Here is a 19263-nt window from a genome sequence, read left to right as displayed (position 1 = left end):
TCTGGACCAAAGACCACTTCATGGGAGTCTTTTCCTCAAACTTGTGATAGGTATGTTTAAGAACCAGCTGTGATTCCTGGGTGAGGGGAATGAGAAGATAAGCATCTGTAACTGGTGAGTCTGTATTGCAGAGGCTGAAGTCCAGCACGTTTTCTCCTGCAGTCTTTATCTCTGCCCGAAGGTGAGTCATTTTGGTAAGAATTCAATATTGTGTCATAAATCATAGAAAAAGCTAGATCAAAGACCTCCTTATGAGGGATAACTGAGGCTTTGGGTGGCCAAAAGATTGGCACCTCTTGAAGAAGCTGGAGAATAGATTACTGCAGCAACTGTGTCTGCAAGCATTACCTCTTACCTCTTTGGCTTTGACAAGAAGAGCTAAGCTAAGGACAGTCCTCTTCTCCTAAAAAGGTGGTTTGTGGCTTTCCTTCAAACGGGGAAGAAAAATCTCCTTGCATGATCTTTCATTAGGTGACAGGGAGAAGAAACAGCTGAAGTGTTGTCTGCATGGGTCCATCTCTGTAATGTTTAGAAGCTATTAAATATGACATTCATTATTTTCCTTATAGATATCACTCCTTTACCTTGATTTACTTCCTGTAGCATCTGCTGGAAAATGTAATGTTTTAGACACATGTAGTGAATATTCCTATTAGCCAGCTAAGAGAGATTTTTCAAGCTCTGTTGGCCACTTCCCAGTTCCCAGAATACAGATTTTGCAGGAACTGTCCTCTCTTTGCTCAGTTGTGATAGTCAGCATTTTCTGCTGATGACAAGAGTATATCCCCATGCCTTTCTGATCGGTGCCTGAAAGTGGAAATAAAATCAGTTGCAAGATTTGCAGTTTATCTCTTCAGAGGGGACAAGAGGAAATGATGGGGAGAGACAGCTAATCGGTTGAAAGATTTGCACTCCAAATGAGGGAACACCAGCAGGAGGAGTTTGTGGGAAGGGACTGTTTTCCAGGAGCCTTCTTTGGATGTTTTGAGAGAGGAGGGTGGCACATGCAGTGACAGCAAGTGTGTAATAACACTCAGGAATGTCTTCTGTCAGAGGCCCATCAAATTCCAGAGAGTCCTGCACTTGTTTTCTTACTGCTGACAATGTACAAAACTATCTGGTGTTTTGAGGAAGAAATGATCACGTGATGGAGGAGAAGGAGGCAGAGGAAGAGATGAGAGGATTAAAATAAATATGCAAGCTAGTTTGTGTGTTTCTTGATCAGTTGATTTAAGGAAAAAGAAGTAAGTTTAAAATCATGCAGGGAAACTGCTGCCTTTCATACCCAAGTCTTATTTTCAGACATGTTATCCATTAGCAATAAAATATCCACACTAGCTACAGACATCGTTGGGGTGAATATACATCTGGCAAGGTAGTGTCCAAACCCCGTCCTGTCTGACTGACCTGTGTGGCTGACTTGAACTTCAGAAGTGGATATGCTGGTTTTGGCTGGGATAGGCTTAATTTTCTTCATGGCAGCTAGTATGGGGCTATGTTTTGGATTTATGCTGGAAATAGTGTTGATTAGTCAGGGATATTTTCATTACTGCTAAGCAGGGCTTACACAGAGTCAAGGCCTTTTCTGCTCCTCACACTGCCCCACCAGTGAGTGCAGCTTTTTCTTTACCTATTAAATTGTCTTTATCTCAACCCATGAGTTTTCTCACTTTCACTTTTCCGATTCTCTCCCCCATCCCACTGAGGGGGGTGTGTGTGTGTGAGTGGCTGGGTGGGGCTTAGCTGCCAGCTGGGATTAAACCACGACAGTGCATTACATCAAGCCGCAACCACTTCTCTTGCCTCAGGAGGTACATTTATAGACTTTGCAGCTGGGACTTCAGTTCATTTTCAGAAGCCTACGTTTTACATCTGATAGTAGCAATTGGGTGTTGAGAGAAGAACCCATTCTTTTAGGCAGTATTTATGCATGAAAAAATTAAATAAAGAGCATAAGGAAGCTGACACCCAAGTACTGAGCTGGTTGTAGTTTTGCCATGGGACATTCGTACATGGCTTCTTCCAGAAGTTTTGGTTGAGCATTCATTTTGCCTATTAAAAAACCTTTTTTGCAAAAGCTGGTTGGCCAAAACAATGAAACCATACAAAGCCAGGAGTTTCTTCTTTCCTCTTGTGACTCAAGGTAAAGTGTCATTTTTACATGTTTAAAGTACCGTATGCTGATGTACAGATGTACAATGTTGCTGACAGATAATTATCAGTACCAGTCTGCATAAATCAATGAAAAGCTAAGACACATTAAATCTATTTCTTAACCCTGCAATAGAGGTTTTGCAATGCATGAGTACACTGAGCGACGATTGTAGACCAATAGCTAGAATATTCTGGGAAACTATTTGGGCTTCTGAGGAAATCGCATGGTATTGTGGTAACATGGGCCCAGAGACTAACACATCTAGCCATTTGAAAAGCACCAGGTAACTTCTGATTATAGATAGCATGAACTGTGTTTTGTTATCCTTGAGTCCAGACAAATATACCAAGGCTGTAGCTTATCTCTACTACTATTTCAGTTCTCTGGACACTGGATGTCATGCTTATTTTAACCTGCTGGTTTTTCCACTTTTCTCAATAGGCAGACTCCTAAAGAATGATCCAGTGGAGATGTGGACCCTGTATACTGGGTTTAAGCCTATTGACAAAGCATGGGCTCTTTCCAGTCATGTTTTACATGGCTTGCTCAGAAGCAGCCCTTAGTTACCTGGCAATCTACCACAGAAAATTCTCACCATCTACTTTTGGAATAGTCAATAGTTTGGCTAATAAGAAATTTCTTTGGATCACCTAGCTGATGTGACACAATTATTCTACTTGGAGATAGAAGACACGCTGCTTTTATGTCTGAATTGAAATGCCCTTCCCAGACTATGACTTGAAGGGAGACTGATGATGTAAGTTGCTGTTAACAAGGCTGCCACAAGCACTGACAAGATTTTTTGTTGTTTCTTAAAACTAGTTTTATATGACATAGCTAATAATATTAGAAGGGCTTTAAGTTGCCCAATTTGTTCACAGGCAAGAGACTGTCAAAGAGATTACTCCTCCTCTACAGTAAGCTCTGTACACATCTAAAAGCTCCAGACTCCCTCCATGTACACGCAAGCAATTCTAATGATATTGAAGAGGAAGGGACTCCCAAGTTCTTCCAGTGCAACATTAGTCATAGGAGGATCTAGTTCCATTTTGAATGAAAATGTAGGGGGTTTAGGAACAAATGTATATAAAGTGGTTGTAAATACATTAAGGCTAGGAATTAAATGGAAGAAGTAGCTTACCGTGGAAACAGGAAGTTTTTGAAACAGCCTTTCTGAAGTGACATCAAGCTTCATATAGCTAATCTAGTAACTTCCTTTTTTCCAGAGAACTTTAGTAATTTAGCCAAAGGGTTAACCTGGCATATTGTTTTCAAAGGGCGTGGTAAGTAATAATAAATATTTTTAACTAACATGTTCCTTGTTAATTACTTGTCTGCTCTTTGAAAGCTGGAATAAAAGCAGTCCCCTAGTGATTTAGGAAATTAGGGTGTTCTAAATTTTATTTGGTCTCACAATTTTCTGTACTTACTGAAGTCTGTGCCATGACAGACTCAGGTTGTCTGCAGATATGCATAACAGAAACCTGCGGTAGCAAAAGTTTTGTTTGGTTGCATCAGTCACTCACTGGAAGAGAGAAAGTTAGCACTAAATTTGCATCTTAATAAATCAGATACTTTAGTTGTAGTGGGAAAGTATATGTTAAGGCAGTTACGAGAAAGCCCTTTTAGTCAGAGCTTTACAAATCCCTTTTCTTTGCTTGTAAACATGTTCCTTCTGTTTGCTGTGCAGAGTTGTACAAGAAACCTTTTGGAAGACTCTCTGGTCCTTGGATTATTCCATGAGCTTGAAGCTTTTCTTGGATTAGAGTATCTTCCCAGGAAACTGATGGTGGTGTGGGAGTTTATCTGCGAGAGTGGATTGCATGTCTGAGGTTCTGTGACTGTTTTGTTCCAAAAATGATGTGTTTAAAAATAAATAAGGTATCTAACCCACTTCACTCATTTTTCTTCCAGTGGGAAGCTGACCTGTGAACCTTGGATTTTTCCTATACCTCAGTCAAGGGACAAACAAATTTAATTTCACAGATAGAGCTATCTTTATTACTGCTACATCTAAAATAGAGCAATGTATGGGGTTTTATTTGATCAGTCATTTCAATCTCTCCAAGCTACCATTATGGCTTTCTGTGAAAGCCTGTAAAAATTAAAATATCTTAGACAAAAATAACACTCCCTCATTCTAACACCATGGAGTGTCTCAGTACATGTTTTGCACATCCTCTGAGGCTGTATCAACAATTCGAAACAGGCTGCAGTAAAAGGGAAATCATAAAAATAAGCAGTGTTTACTGTCTTGACCTGTATCCTCTGAGGCTTCTGATGTGTACTGACCAAGGATAATCTGCAATGCTCATAGGATAAAATAGTGGGCATTAAAGGTCGTGCAGTGACTGTCGAGGTCAAAGCCAGTTCTGCAAAAGAAACGCATTGAATCCTTGTTCTGTTAAACTTTTTCACAAAACCTGATAGCAAAGAGCAGCTTCTTGGTTCTTTTTCAGGTGTACTGTACAGATTTCAAGTTTCTTCTAATACACAGTAATAAAATATGTACATATAGGATTTGTGATAGAAGAGCATTTTGCAGTCTCTTGGTGTGAACATGTACAACTTCATCAAAATAAACAAGGTGTATGTTATGCTCTGAGAGCTAAGGGACTTTTTGTTTAAAACCATCTTTCCTAAAATCCCCCTGCCTTAAAGACTATGTTAATACGTAAAGATATTTCTCTTCTGGGCAAACCACTGTAAAATGCACTTTTTCAGACTATTTCTTTTGAGATTCAACATATGCCTTCACAAGGTAGTCTTTCGTATGCCACGCAGGACGGTAACACCTTCGAACAACAAAAAGACAACCAGAGGTCTCCTGCTGAACCGGCAGCATTGACACCATTGCAGGTCAAACATATCACCAAGATAACCCTCTTTTCTTACTTTTTAAAAAAATTTCGTCAGAGGCACCAGATGGCAGCATTTTCCCTCACTCCGAGTGTGACCTCATCCTCTCGGATTCACTCCTGGGATCATCAGGCTTTGAGGCTTCGTGAGCCACAACGACCTCAGCGGAACTGCACCCTCTCTCTCGCCACCTGCTCTTTTTCCCACTTTCATCGGACGTGTAGAGTCACATTCAGGTGGCCTGGATGCGATCCAGGCCCTTGAAATTGTGGTTTGCCTTTTGCCTGTGCAGGCCTTAAGAGTCCATAAGAATCATTAGCATACAGGCACGTAAAAATTTAGACCCAGTGAACATGGCTCCGAGCTCTAAATTTTCCATATTTATTAAGTAGCATGCAGGGTTTTTTGATTTTCTGTTTAACTAACTGCTCTTTCCCACGTACAGGCATGCACAATGTTATTTTTGCTTACAAGCAAGTTTTGCATGTGTTCTTCTCTATCAACTCTTTATTCTTTGAATCTCAATATTTCATTGTGCACCAGTTATGTATGACTAGTTATGTGCAACTAGGCTTGTAACCTCTGTAGCAAGAACTCTGTCCTGCACAAATAATCCAAGGCAGGGCAGGGATTTTGAGAACTTAACTTTGCAAGCTATGGTTTCTTTTACAGTTACAGATGTGGCCTAAAACTTTGTGGGCCAGGGATTCTGTTGTCGTACCGTTCTCTGTTGTCGCATCCTGCTTCTTCCCCTCATCCTCATGTTCTTGCTTATAAATTCAAGTCTGCTTTATCAGTGGTTTTGTCATAGAAGAAAAAAAACCCACCCATATTATGTTCAGCTGTAACAAACTATTCATAAATAATCCACCTTTGAACTCTAAATCTGCAGCACTGGGATGCAAATGTTTGTTTACTTGAACTATGTGACTAACATCAACAGGCAGCGGAAGAAAGCTATTTATCCAAAATGGGGCTGGATTGCTGGGCCCCAGAGCGTGAAGGAGGAGTAGCCCTGGCTGCTGCTTTCTTTGCTGTTACTCCATCAGGTTGCTGGTGTTTCTGCTGTGGTGACTCTGTTAATGCTTTACAAATGCTATGAGCTCAGCAGTAGACTATTTGTGGATTGTTTAATTTATTAACTTCTGACAAGCAGCCCATTATTTTTCTGAAGAACATATGTGACAAGGGATTTTTTATTTTTTTAATTTTTCAGATTTAAGCCAAATTCAGTATGAGTGTCACAGGACAGGGACACTAGACCCTCCACAACTCCACCCTTCCTCTTATTTAATACCAAAATTTATCTATAAACAAGCAGGAAGGAAGGAGGGGAGAGCACTTCTCAAAGGAAGTCCTAAGAATCTTGTATGCTGAAAATGTTAGGCTGCGTAAATTTAGAAAACAGTGCTATTTTCTTCTGTTCAAAATATTCTAATTTAAAAAAGGCTAAAATTCCCTCAATTTTCTTTCCCTTTTCTGTAGCAATTTCTTTCCAGTTCTGGACTTGCCTGTACCTTGGTATTAGCTAATACATGCAATCAGGACAGATGTAGCTTTACTGCCCAAGACATATGAAATAAATGCACCTGAAAGCTGAGCGGCATTGCACCACTTAAGGCCAATTGTGTTGGTTTTACCTTCTAATAGAGGAGGCAAAGAATTTGAAATATATCTCCACAGTTTTTAATGATTGATGCAATCCCTTGCACACAGTTGCTTTGCAAAGTGGAAGAAAAACTAACTGTAAATACTGTCTTTTGCCTAACTATAGCACTGTAATTACTAACTAGCACCTTCTCTGAGAAAGATAAGCAGGTACCTGTGATGAGCTTTGCAAGAGGAGAGGAGATATTGAGAAGGTAAAAAGTGTGTCTGGTGTCACTCAGTATGGATTCTTGCAGCCATTATTTATTTTGGAACTGTGACAACTGACCAAAACATGTGGACTACAAACAGCAATGCAATGAGCATTAACTGCGCAAGAAGAAAAAAAGCAATATAACTTGGCACGCAGCAAAACTTGTATCTGGTATACAGCTGTTTGTGCAACTCCCACTGCCATCCTGGAGGATTTTCGTGATTTCTCACTAAGTTTACCTCTACCAATAAAGAACTAGGAACAGCACCATCTCTGTAAGCTTTGATTCTCACTCAGTAGAGCTGGCTAAGATAGATCTTGTTAATCCTTTACATATGAAAGATGCGAGTATCCTCCTACACATAAATTACAGAGAGAAGATTTGTTTGTTTTGTGAAGTGTAACTGCTACGTACCATTCACAGACTGCATCTTGCACAGTAAGTGAAATAACTGTAGGAACATGCTGATGAAATTGGTGCTTCCCCTTGCTGCAGTCCAGAATAAAAACATACCAAACGGGGCCAAATTCTGCCTAGTAGCGTGCATCGCATTTTTGCTTCTAGACTGGCATGGCTTACTAACTGAGGAGAAGGCACCTGTAAAAATTCAAATGTGCAAAGAAACATGCATGTTAGCTTTGAATGGACTCAGATACAGACCTTGATTGTTTTGTAGTGCACATTCTCCACCGACTTCGAGCTTAGCCTTCACTCCTGGGCAAATTATTTCAGTCTCTATGTGATAGAATGTAACTCAACACACATACATTTCCTTCTGTGTATACATTACTCCATGATATATAGGAAACATGGTGAGTGCCCTCAAAAGGCATCCCCTGAAAGCAAATACATAGTTTCATGTTTTGACCCTCCTCATTTTCCCTTCCTATTCTTGTAACGTTTCTCATATGGCCTTAGCTGTAGACAACCGTATTTTTTTTCCATAGCAGACAGTGATGGTTACTTCTGTTCACATACGATGTGGGAAGAGGAGGCTGCAAAGAGCAGTTGGGTAAAGCGAAAGGGGTTGGGGAAGAGGTTGTTAATACGCTCTGTGTCCAAAAATTGAGGAAAAGTAGGCATTTAGTTAGGAAGGACAAAACAAGATGCACATGGCATAAAATTTACGTTTTTTTTCCAGGGACATAAGGACATAAGAATACCAACTATCTAAGAGCTTCTGTCACTGATCATGTATTACAGTTGCTATGATAGAATTATGGCTGACATACTGTGCATGATTTCTCTCTTGGTGCTGAGTCTTCACTGATTATCCTGCACAGAAAAAAATACAGGTATTGCAAAGGGCCAGTTGGCCCCATCCCAACCCAAACTGTAGCTGGGGCTGTTCTCCTGAGTTGGGCTAAATCTTGCTCCTGTTAATATAGTGAATTTAGGGGTGTCTGAAGATGCCTTTAACAAGTAAAGACAGTGTTATATTGTGTAGGCAAGGAGGTTATAAACTTGCCCTTGCTTATTTTGTTTTTCAGTTGGGAGAAGTAGGATTTGTTTGGAGTTACACTTTTGTCTTCAGTGAGTGCTCCTTACCAGCTGAATTAGAGTTAGGCTCACTCCAGACATCCCTGAGTCTTAAGCAGAGGCCTCCTCCACCTAAATGGGAACAGGATGATTTTCCACTGCCAGCTGAACAGCAGTACATCAGCCAGTAAAAACATGTAAGTGGATTTACACATTTGATGCTAATGGCCAGAGAAGGAAGACTGGATAAATGGTATTTACTCCATTTGTCCTCAAGTACAGAAGAGTACACTGCTTCATTTGATAAGACCCCCTAGCAGAGGCAAGAGGCAATGGTCCTGGTTCCTGGTGCTTGTGATAATTTGCCCATGAAACACAAAGGTCTCGGATAGTTTGTGCATTCTTTATTGCAGCTTTTACCCCTGCAGCCAGATTTTCCAAAGTGCTATTTAGTCTTTTCAGTGAAGACTTCAGAAGGGATTTTGTAAATGAAAAAATATCCCAAACAAAAGTGCGAGAGGGTGAATGGCTGTTAGCAGCTGATTTCTTGAAGGAGGTAAGTTTATAAGTGACTGGAAAAAGGCAGAAGGGTATCTGGTCACGCACGTGTGGACACACCTTTGTACCGTTCCCCAGGAGTCTCTGGGTGGATGAAGCTTGCCCCAGGTTTGCAGTGACCCCCCGTGCTGTGTGCCCAGCATGTGGCTAAACTGGTGCTTTGTCCCTCTGACAAAAAGGAGTTCTTTGGCCCTTGGCAATTTAACCAAACGTCTCACTTAATTAGGAAACGAGTAACTATTTCTGGGTTTAAATATTTGGATCGTATGGATGAAACTGGTTGGCCAGCACACACGTACGATCCACTTTTGTGCTCGATACTAGGGATATCCAGTGGACTTTCTCTAGAGGTACACTTGACGAAAAGCTAAGGGAAAGCACCTCAGTCCCAACCCGAAGGTGGCTTCTTTGCTCCTGCGTTGACCTGCATTTCCTTCTTCTCGTCCCACACACAGGCTCCTGGCTGGGACGGCTTCTCCTCTCGGCAGGCTGGGTAGCCCGGCAGCTGCTCAGGCCTGTGGCGTCAGGGCTGGTGGCAGGGACAGAGGGGAGAGGACACCGGCTTTCAGTGCTAGAAGAGCGGGATTTCTGTCAGAGAACGGGGAGAAACCAAACTCACCAAGCGTCTGCCCGGGAAACCCACGGCTCTAAAACGTAAGATAATTGTGAAAAGCCCCAGAACTAAGAAGGGTGTCTGTGCGCCTGTCGAGCCCACCCGGTCTGGGTGAGGAGAGGAGCCCCTCGGTGCTCTGCCTTCCCGCTGAGGGGAGGAGGCGGCGGGCCGGTGCCTGAGGGGCTGCTCCCGCCGCCCGCCATTACAGACCGGCTCTCCTCAGGCGGCCTCGCCGGGCCGCGGGAGCGGCGGCGACCGCAGCCAGCCGGGAGGAGGAGGAGCGGAGGGAGGAGGCAGCGCTGGTAGCCGGGCGGGGAGGGGGCACTCGACGCCGCGGAGGAGGAGGAGGACTTAAGATGGCCACCAGCCGCCGCGGAGAGCGGCCCCACTCCCTTCGCCCCGCCTCGCGCGGCCCCCTCGGCCCGGCCCGGCCTTGATGGGGCCGGAACGACCCCAGCGCCCGGACGCTGCAGCGGCGGCGGCACCTCCCGCCGGAGCCCGCCCGGGCCGCAGCGGGGGAGCCGCCCTCCCGGCCCGGCCCGCACCGCCCGGCCGCGGCCACCCCGTCGCGTAACCCCCCCCCCCCCCCCCCGCCGAGCCGTGCCCGCGGAAAGAAGCGGAGAGAGAAGAGGAGAGGAGACGAGAAGAGAGACCGCCCGCTGCCCCTTCCCCGGCCCGCCGGGCCGGGCCGGGCACAGGGGCGCCGACGGAGACCCCCGCCGCCTCCCGGTGAGTGCCTGGCGGCCCTGCCCGCCGCTCCCCGGCGCTTTGTTGCACCGCCGCCAGGCCTGGCCGCGCTGCGGGGAGACGCGCTGCGGGGAGACCCGCTGCGGCCCCCGTCCCTGCCGGAGTGCCGCTCCCGCTTGGCTCGGCCCGGCCGCAGGCCGCAGCGGCCGCCCCGCTCCCCGGGGATGCCGTGAGGGCGGCCGCCTCCCTCCGCCGGGTTGGAGGAGGGGGCGGCGGCGGCGGCGGCGCAGGTGCCTCGGGTGATGGATCATTGTCACTGCGCGGGCGACCTCCCCCTCCGTTTTTTAATGTTTGTTTCAGTGGCCGCTCTCTGGTCGCGGCCCCCGGGGCAGGGCTGCCTGCGGGCGGGCGGCTCGGCCCCGGCGGGTTGAGGGGGGGCGGGCAGGGGCTGTGCCGGGTCCCCGGCCTGGCGTGGTCGGGGGGGCGGGGGGGCCAGGGAAGCCCGGAGGGGACGGCGGAGCCCCGTGGGCGCTGCGGCGGCTCTGGGCCGCTCCGGCGGCCTTTGTTGTGGCCGGGGAGGGCGGCTTTCCCGCGGGACCCCCGGCCCCGGGTGGGGGCCCGCCGGCCCCAGGCCTTGGGTGAGCGGGAGGGCCGGCGGGGAGCCGAGCCGTGGGGGGGGGCCGCCCGCCGCCCCGGACCAGCGCGGGGAGTGCGCCCAGCTCGCAGGCGGGGAGGGGGGGGGGTCGCTTTTTTCCCCCTTAATTTTGTTTTCATTTTTTTACGTAATTAGTTATTTTGGCGGCAGTCATGGAGCTATCAGCCCCGTGGTGCGGCAGGGACATTCGAGTTAAAGTACCTGGTGGGTTTCTCCCAGGTGCGTCCCCGGGGACTGGGAAGTTGTGGCTCCCGGGGGGTCCGGAGCATGGTGTGGGGGGTTTGTGGAGGTGCTGAGGTACCTGTTGCTTGTCTTCAACGTGGTTTTTGTCCTGCAGTTCTGGAAGGCGATCCACATAGATGAATAGGTTTGCATAGAGGCCAGTCAGTAGTGCTGGGTGCTGAGACCCTGTGTGATGTTCACCTTGAAAGATTAGGACCATACTTTCTAGCTGTGCTTACCTATGCCTGAATGAGAGACTTATGAAAGAAATAGTGCAGAGGACTAAATTATGTGTTTTGACCTGTAGTTTCATGAATAATCTAACTGAAATTTCTTGGCTAACTAGAGTAACTCCCAAGATTTCAGTGTAGCTATACTTGCAGGTCCTGGCCTTATTTTAATGATTGAATTTTGTTTATTTGGCACCGTAGGTTTGTGACAAGGTCTGTGCTTGTCCATGTATTGGACCATGAAATTTTCCTGTGGAAAACAAATGGTAGGTTTCCTGTCAAGAAAAGTAAATTTTGCATGTTGTAGTGAATAGAAATTATCAGCTAAGCCATAAACTGTACCGGAGCTGTGTTGCTACCTGGTGCTTGTGCATGCCCCTGTGCCCAGTTATGGCTGTACAGCTGTGTGATGTGCCTGAGCTCACAGACTCCCATGGATCCAGGCTGCTTCTGCAGAGAGCCAGCTTGATTGCATCTTTGGCACATTTTGGTGACAAGCTAGTGGTATCTTGAAGTAGGCTATGTGAACAAACTGCACAGTTTGCTTGAAGTGGTGTTTCTGCAGTATTTTGCCTGTCCTATGCAGTGTTGGTAGACTTGCTTCATTTGCAGATATGGAACTTACTGCTATGTGAATTGGTCAATTGCAGTAAGTCAGCCAAATCCTTCTCTGTGGTTTAGGGTATAGGCAGGCATCTCTATGCTTTTAGATTATAGGCAGGCATGTTTATGAAGCAGAGTGCATTGGGTACTAGAAACATGCATCCATGTTTAAATGGCATTATGCCTTTGCTCCATGAGCCTGGTCAAGTGCTGGTAACCTAACTTTGGCTGCATATTTGGATTATGAGTGGGTATCTCCACACTATGTGGTGTGGGTCTCTTGAGCTCAATTGGAGCCAGCTCTGGAATACTCAACACCATTGATAGCAACATGTTTTGAGTAGAAGAATGCCTCAAATATCAGTCGTGGTAGACTAGAGATCAGTGAATGGTATTCTTCAGTTGGGTATGTGCTTGCTAGAAACTGGACGTGTTTGCTTTTCCAATTTGCTGGGCAGTTTTAGGTGGCTAGACTTGGAATAAAAATATAGTATGGTTTGGGTTATATGGTTAGAAGTATATTGCAGCTCTTAGCCAGCTGATCGTCTATTTGATTAAAATTGAAGCAAGTTAAGCACAATGCTGCTGTGATTTTTAGTATCTTCAGCACCCATTTAAAATGTATTACAACATTTCTATATTAAGGTTTAAGTAAGGGTTAGTATGTCCAGTTGATTGTTTATTCACAGTTCGGTGCATCAAGATCAGTTACATGATAGTATTGTGTGGTATCGGTACTATGGGAAAGGAAATCTCATTTCTTTCTTTCAACACAGTAATATGCTAAGTAACAAAATTATTATAATTCTTGATATTTTCAACCTGGAAATAACAAATTTAGTTCAGAAGGCTACATTATCTTGTTGCATCTTGCTACATGAATTGGCTGGGAAGGTATGCTAACAGTCATCTGGATGAGTATGAAAACCTTGGTATTTAGCTCTGGTTTACTGGAGCTAAACTGCCAGAAGAAGTGTACAAGGTGAGCAGGTCTTCAGGATGTACTGGTGTCTGTTGCTGTTAGAGGAATTCAGCAACATGTTTCACATTTGCCAGTCTTTAACTATTTCATAGTTTTCTGCAAGTGTTCAGTTGGATTTTTTAGCATACGGAAAACTTCTGGGATGCTTCACGGGCAGAGTATGGGGTCAGTGTGGGCAGATGTTCTGCTTACCCTTTGAAATGCTCAGGACTGACATGAGATTGTTTGGAAACTTTTGTGTTGGAACACGGTGTTTCACTTCCCAAATGTTAACGTTAACTGGTTTGTAGTGTTGGGTTGGGATTTGCTTGGGTTCCTGAAGATGTGCTAAGCTGAAGATGGTAAAGAAAGGCCAGTAGTTCCCCCTCTGATGGTTAGATTGCTGAAGGACAAATCTGCTGATGTTGATTAGCAGTTTCGTTCATGTTTGTAAGTTATTTTAAGTTCCTGTTGCAAAATAGTGGAAATACTGTTTCAGCAGTGGCCTTTGAGTTGCAGCACTTCCTGCTGTAAGGAAATCTTGTATCATTTGTCCAAAATAAACAGATTTTGGAGAGGGCATATATGGTATGCTGTAAGAAACCATGCATCTTAGTCACAATTTACCCCCTAGTGCTTGCCTTTCTGATAATTAGAGCTGTGGAAGTCTATTTTTATGATAGTTACTGGAATGAAACTTGCATTTTGAAATGGGAAATAGAATCTTTTGGTGGTCCATAGTACAATTTTTGGGTATGTGTGTAGGGGGGGAAACAAATGTTTTCTTCATGGTTTTAATACTGAAGCTTTTAACTTCACCAGTTTCCTCCATGATTCTCTCTTTTTGTTGGTGTTGCTAATTGCAATGGGCATTTTAAATGCTGTACTAAGTTGTGACAAATACTTACACTATTCGTTTCTTTGAGTTATTGGCAACTCTGATTGTTTTTAAAAATACTTTTTTATGTTACTTGTGTGTCCTGAGGGACCTACAACTTGAGTTATAACTGTAAGCCTTCATGTACCCTTCAGTGTTGAAGGGACTGAGGTACGCTGATGTAAGATTGTCATGTCTCCTGGAACAGCTTGCTGCTTTAGCTTTGTAATTTGGTTTAGTTTTCATCTTGTAATAAACAGTTTCACTCTTTTATAGCTCCTGTTCTCTTCTACTGGAGATATCCTGCTGCTGGGTTGTTCACACTTTGTCCAGGCTGGGTAGGAGAAGACAGGACATAATTATGTCCCCTACGCACATTTGTTTTAACTGGCTGTCCCACAGACAGTATAGAAAGTGTTGCTGTATCCTGTATTCCTATTTGCGCTCTCATTGCCAAAGCTTCTGCTGTTATGTATGAAATTCTAGTGGCTTGTAACATTTTAACTGAAGTCATTGGTGCAGATGTGAGAGCAGCATCTCGGCTTGGGTGATAGCACTGCAAAGTTTGCAGCACTGAATATGCGTTATTGGTGATCCAGCCTTGAGAGCATCTGTTTGGCAAGCAACCTATGTTTCATGATGCAGTAGTGCAAGCTTTTGCTTGTTGGTCAAGTCCCCTGTTCTTCTGTGATACTATAGGTAAGTGCATGCACCACCTTCCTTTTTTTGACAGTAAAAGATAACACAGTACCTACAAACTCTTTGTGTTTGGGTCACCTATTGGATGATGGGGATGATTATTTAAACAAAGTTAGATGATCTGTAGCACAGTTGTTGCTTGTCTTGCTCAATCGTTATGCTAATACTGTATCAGAGCTTAACAGGTGAAGGAGGAATAGGAAATACTGTATAAAACTGTTGGGTTAGTATTGTGTAGCATTTTCTGACTCAAAGTGGCTTTTTAAAACCCTCTATGTTGATTTGTTACCTGTAATTAAAAGGAATTTTTGTATGAATGGTGAAGGAGGGACAATCTTCAGCTAATTGGACAGTAGTATACATGCCTATAAAGCGTATAAATACGTAACTAACTGTAACGGTTGCAGGAACTCAGCTTTTCTACTTGGTTTTTGAGGTAGCTGAAGGGTATTGGGGAGTTGTTGGTTATTCCCCATGCCCCTCGCCTAGCTCAACATACCTCCTTTTTCATTAGGGTTAGTCAGAAGGTACCAAAGATTGCTAGTTGCTCAGCTGAAATAGGGTTTCACACATTGGGCACCTTTTTCTTCCTCTCTCTCTCTCTAGAAGCTGTCACAAAAATGGACTTGATGACTGCCATGAGGACTAGATAGCAGCAGCCTCGTGAAGAGGCCATGGCTTTGGTCTCAGGTGCTGGTGTCACTGTTGGGGGGAACTGGCTTACACCTGCTAGGAGCTCTTGGCTGGTACCGAGGCTTCCAGAACAGACGTGAAGTGCAGCATAGTCCACTGGCCGCAAAGAAGAAAGAATAGGTCTTGTTCCTTTGCTATTTGCTTTGCTCTAAATGTGCAGGAGGTATTTTTTTTTTTATTTTCCCGTAAGTCTTTTGTGAGTGAAGATGACATGCATCTTTTTTTTTTTTTTTTTCCCATGAACAGCTCTGGGGCAAAATTTTCTGATTTCTTCTGTGTGGAAATGTGCAATCAACATAAGTTTTGACAATTGTGCTAATGTATTTGGAATTTTGCATAACAGCAGGGAATCTTTTTGGCTTTTTTTTATGGTGTTTTTTTTTTTTCTCTTTCTCTTTTCTTTCCCCACCTGTTGAGCAAAGCTGTGAGTGTGGAAATAGAACTGTCTGTATTGAGATTGTGGAAAAAATTGTTTTGATGTTTCTTTGGAATTGGATTATTACAGTGAGACCTACATGTCATATTTTGGGATCTTTCCCTTTTGAGGGAAAACAGTTTTGATTGCTTTGCTGGTTTTGGTGTTTCATCAATGTCCTGTGATGGATTTCTGCTTCTCTTAAGCATGTGACTTCTAATGCTTCTGTCATATTGCAGAATAGGAACAGATTTGCAGAACTTACTGTAGCACATGCAAAACAAGTATCTTCTAGAATTTCAAAAGCAATAGAACAGTGTTATGCTAGGAAGGAGTGAATTGGAAGAAATGAACAATAAGGGATGTTGAATGGTACAAAGACACATAGCTTCATATTTTTGGGTAAACATTAATAAATGTAGGAGAAAGAATTATAACAATCAGATATGCATTAAAAAAATGTTTAGTTCTTATACCTTCACAGATATTATTTCCATGTCATGCATTTTATTACAATACTACAAGGAAAAAGCTTTGAGCAGGTTGGCTACCTTAGTGTCCAGACAATAATAAATTTGAAAACACGTGGTAGAAGAGGATTTTCCGGATGCCTTATTTCGTCCCTTTCTCTTTTGCTCTAGAGAAATGCGCATTACACTGAAAGAAAGTATGTAAGAGTTAAACTCTTACTTTTTCAGGTTGGGTGGGTATTCATCAGTTAACATGCTTAACTTAAGCTTCTTACTCCGATTCTAAGACATCTATCTTAGAGAAGTCAGACCATTTATGGTTGGCTTTTGCCTACTTTTTTTCCAGTAACTTTTTCTATGAACTTCCTAGTTGGTGAAAGAAGTTATTCCCTGTCTTGAATCATCCATTTTCTTTCTAATGGCCATGCAAGTTTTGGTTTTGGATGTGCATTTGAGGTCTTCTAGTCAAGGGTTTCAGAATAGGGGGGGAGTTACCAAAATCGATGCTTAACTTAAAGCAGCTGTGTCAAATCAGCAAATGGAGAAAAGCAAAACCTTCAGAGCTAATGAGAGAGACAGGTGGCTAGAAAGGGAGGATATTCCCGCATGTTGCTTAGGTGTTTTTTAGGGTCCTTCATTTTTTGGAATGGTGTGACTTCAGTGAGAAGGTGGATCAAGAGCTCTTGAGAGAAATGTTCATCTGGCTTTCTGTTTCACTACTGATTTTGTCAGAGGTATCACCGTTCGTTGGGTATTAGAGGGTAGCTCTACCTGGATTGTCTTGCTGTTACTTTTCGAAGTATCATTCTGCCAGGTGGAGTGTGGGTGCAAGTGAATGATGTTTTATGTTCTTACACTGCCTGATGATTTATTATTTTCAAATGAAGACATGGTAAAAATCTCAGTATAATTCAAAGCAGGGTGGTTTGATTTGTGTAAACTGGCAGCTGATGGGATGTTACTTCAGAAAGCGGACTGTATTTCAATGCCATGGTGATAAGTAGTGTTGCTTGCTGCCTCTAGCTCTTGCTGAGAACCAAAATCTTAACTCACAGATGAGCTGTAGTAGAAAGAGGGCATTTGTACACCAGGGTCTTCCTAAATGTTGTGTTTGGTTACTTGGCACTGTAAGTATATCCTTTTTTTGTATAATTTGAGGTTGGAGTAATAGAGAAATTGCAGGGTTAGGAAAATGCTTAGGGAGTCTAGAAGGTATGGTGTTAAAAAAAATGCACACATAGAGAATGCATGTGCTTTTTTCATTAAAAATACAACAAAGTATCAACTTGGCTTGGTAACAGAACTTTTTTAAAAGAGTTTTCAAGTGCTTGGATGATGGACAATCCCAAAAAGGAGGAGGACTGTGGAGAATGCCTTAGGCAGGATAAAGATTGTTAAGAAGGTTAATCAGATAGAAGTGCACTTGGGATAATCAGCCTCAGCTTTTGTCTGAGGTTTATTAGACTGGTGTGGGGTATTGGCCTTTGAATTGTTTGTAGTAGGTGGACTGTACTAGTGGCAGCTGCTTTTTTTTTTTTCTTTTTTTTTTTTTTCCCTCCTTTGGCTGGATGATATGGAGACTTCATTGGTGATACTAGTTTAAGCAGGTCCTGCACCCAGACTGTGGAGAGCAGGGAGCAAGTGTTGTATGGCATTACTGCAGCAGGCTCAGAAATGATCCTTAATTTTGGAAAAAAAAGGAAGAAAGCAGTTGTCTGAGGACAGCCAAAGGAGTAATGGGAACCAAGAGCTGGGAATTCCCAGCTCCTTCAGGTTTAATGCTGTAAGCCTGTGTATCTGTCAGAGTTGTCTTATTGTAGAACCAGGACCTTACTGTTCTGACAGTGGAAGAAACTTACAGGACTTTGGGTTTTCCTGTGCATGTTTGTTTTAATGCCAGAAGCTTTTGAATCCCCATTGAATGGGAGAGGGTGGGCTTTAGTGCTCTGACTTTGGAACAGGAGAGAAGAGTGCTTTCACTGCAGGCTGATGATAATAGGACTGCTATCTACTGTTTTTGTGCTAAGATTCACCACCTCCATAGCATTCAGAGTGCCACTGATGGTCTTAGGCCTTGTCTCTGCAGTTGTATTCTTGCCAAGACTGACTGACGTACTTATGGAGTTTTATGGAGGTCCTTGGGTCTTCATGTGAGAGCCAGGAATGAGATCAAGACCTTGCTTTGTGTTTGCGTGAGTGCACAGAGTACAGAATGTATTGCATGGTAGAATGGCAGACAAAGCAGATAACGAGTGCATTTCTTAATGTAAAAGTTGAGCCTTTTGATGTTCTCGGGGTTGCTAACCAAAGAGTTGAAATGTCACTGTGCAGGCCCTCAGTTGTGAGATTGACTCAAGTTATGGCTTTTAAAGCATTAAAAGCACAAAATAAATGGATTTTGTTTTTGATTTTTGAGCCTTGAGCATGCAGTTGTCAAATTTTTCCCACAGCTGTGAGGGCTACAACATTTTTGGAATCTTCACATGGCAAAATGCTCAGAGATGGGATGCCACAAATATGATGAGATTGAGAAGGATGTGGTCAGACCTGGCAATACTCTTGTCATCACTGGTTTCCTGTCTGATAAAGTGACTGAAGAGGAGTGAAATTAATTTTATTTGGGAGTTTCTTTACACTTGCAGAAGAAAGGATGCATCTCGGAACAGGCAGAAGTAAACATTCTTTGTAAGCAGTCATGTGGAATAGGCATAGAAACAGTTTTGGAACTGCATCACAAATTAAATGCTAATACTTGAGTCAGTAGTAGTTGAGCAGTGAGCCACAACAGAAATGTAAAAACAAAGTTTCTGTGGATATGATCTAAGAGGATGCTAATTTGGTTGTTAATTAGGTTTGCAAAAGTTTCTTTTTCACAGTTTCGAGTAGTAAGGATAAGCTAGTGAAGAATATGTAATTTAGGTTTTGAGCGGGTCATGAAGTAACCAGGGAGTACCTCTTCAAGCTTTTCATTATTAGAGAGTGTAAAGGCATAGTAGCAACACTTATTACTTTGACTGTAGTAACTTCTGGACACAGAAATATTTTGCTTTCAGTTTCTTACCAGGAACATAACCATGTTCCTAGCAGTGTTGGATTGGGGGTGGTGAGGGGAAAGGCTTCCTTGCTTTCTGTTTGGAATCCCTTGCAATTTCACTGGTGAAGTCCCTGTACTTAGGGAGACAGGAATCTGGATATGCTATATTAGTAGCTGGATTTTTTTTTCTT

At 43.5% G+C, this 19263-nt stretch overlaps 1 protein-coding gene and 1 long non-coding RNA gene across 6 annotated transcripts in view; both read left to right on the top strand.

Moving 5' to 3' along the window:
• The first annotated feature begins 1753 nt into the window (after positions 1 to 1753).
• Positions 1754 to 4048, top strand: LOC104322561 (uncharacterized). Its single transcript, XR_719062.2, has 2 exons — positions 1754 to 2912; positions 3846 to 4048. It is a non-coding gene; the product is annotated as an uncharacterized lncRNA (long non-coding RNA).
• A 5792-nt stretch (positions 4049 to 9840) lies between these two features.
• WDFY3 (WD repeat and FYVE domain containing 3) overlaps positions 9841 to 19263 on the top strand; it is a 185563-nt gene continuing 176140 nt past the window's right edge. For all 5 annotated transcript variants that reach the window (XM_069780681.1, XM_069780713.1, XM_069780692.1 and 2 more), the window contains exon 1: positions 9841 to 10255. The gene's annotated coding sequence lies outside the window, so the exon portion shown is untranslated. The remainder of the gene's footprint in view (positions 10256 to 19263) is intronic.

The sequence above is a fragment of the Haliaeetus albicilla genome, chromosome 1 (genome assembly GCF_947461875.1).
Source record: "Haliaeetus albicilla chromosome 1, bHalAlb1.1, whole genome shotgun sequence".
Classification (NCBI taxonomy): domain Eukaryota; kingdom Metazoa; phylum Chordata; class Aves; order Accipitriformes; family Accipitridae; genus Haliaeetus; species Haliaeetus albicilla.
Note: the sequence above shows the minus strand (reverse complement) of the source record. Positions and strands in the feature narration are given on the sequence as shown.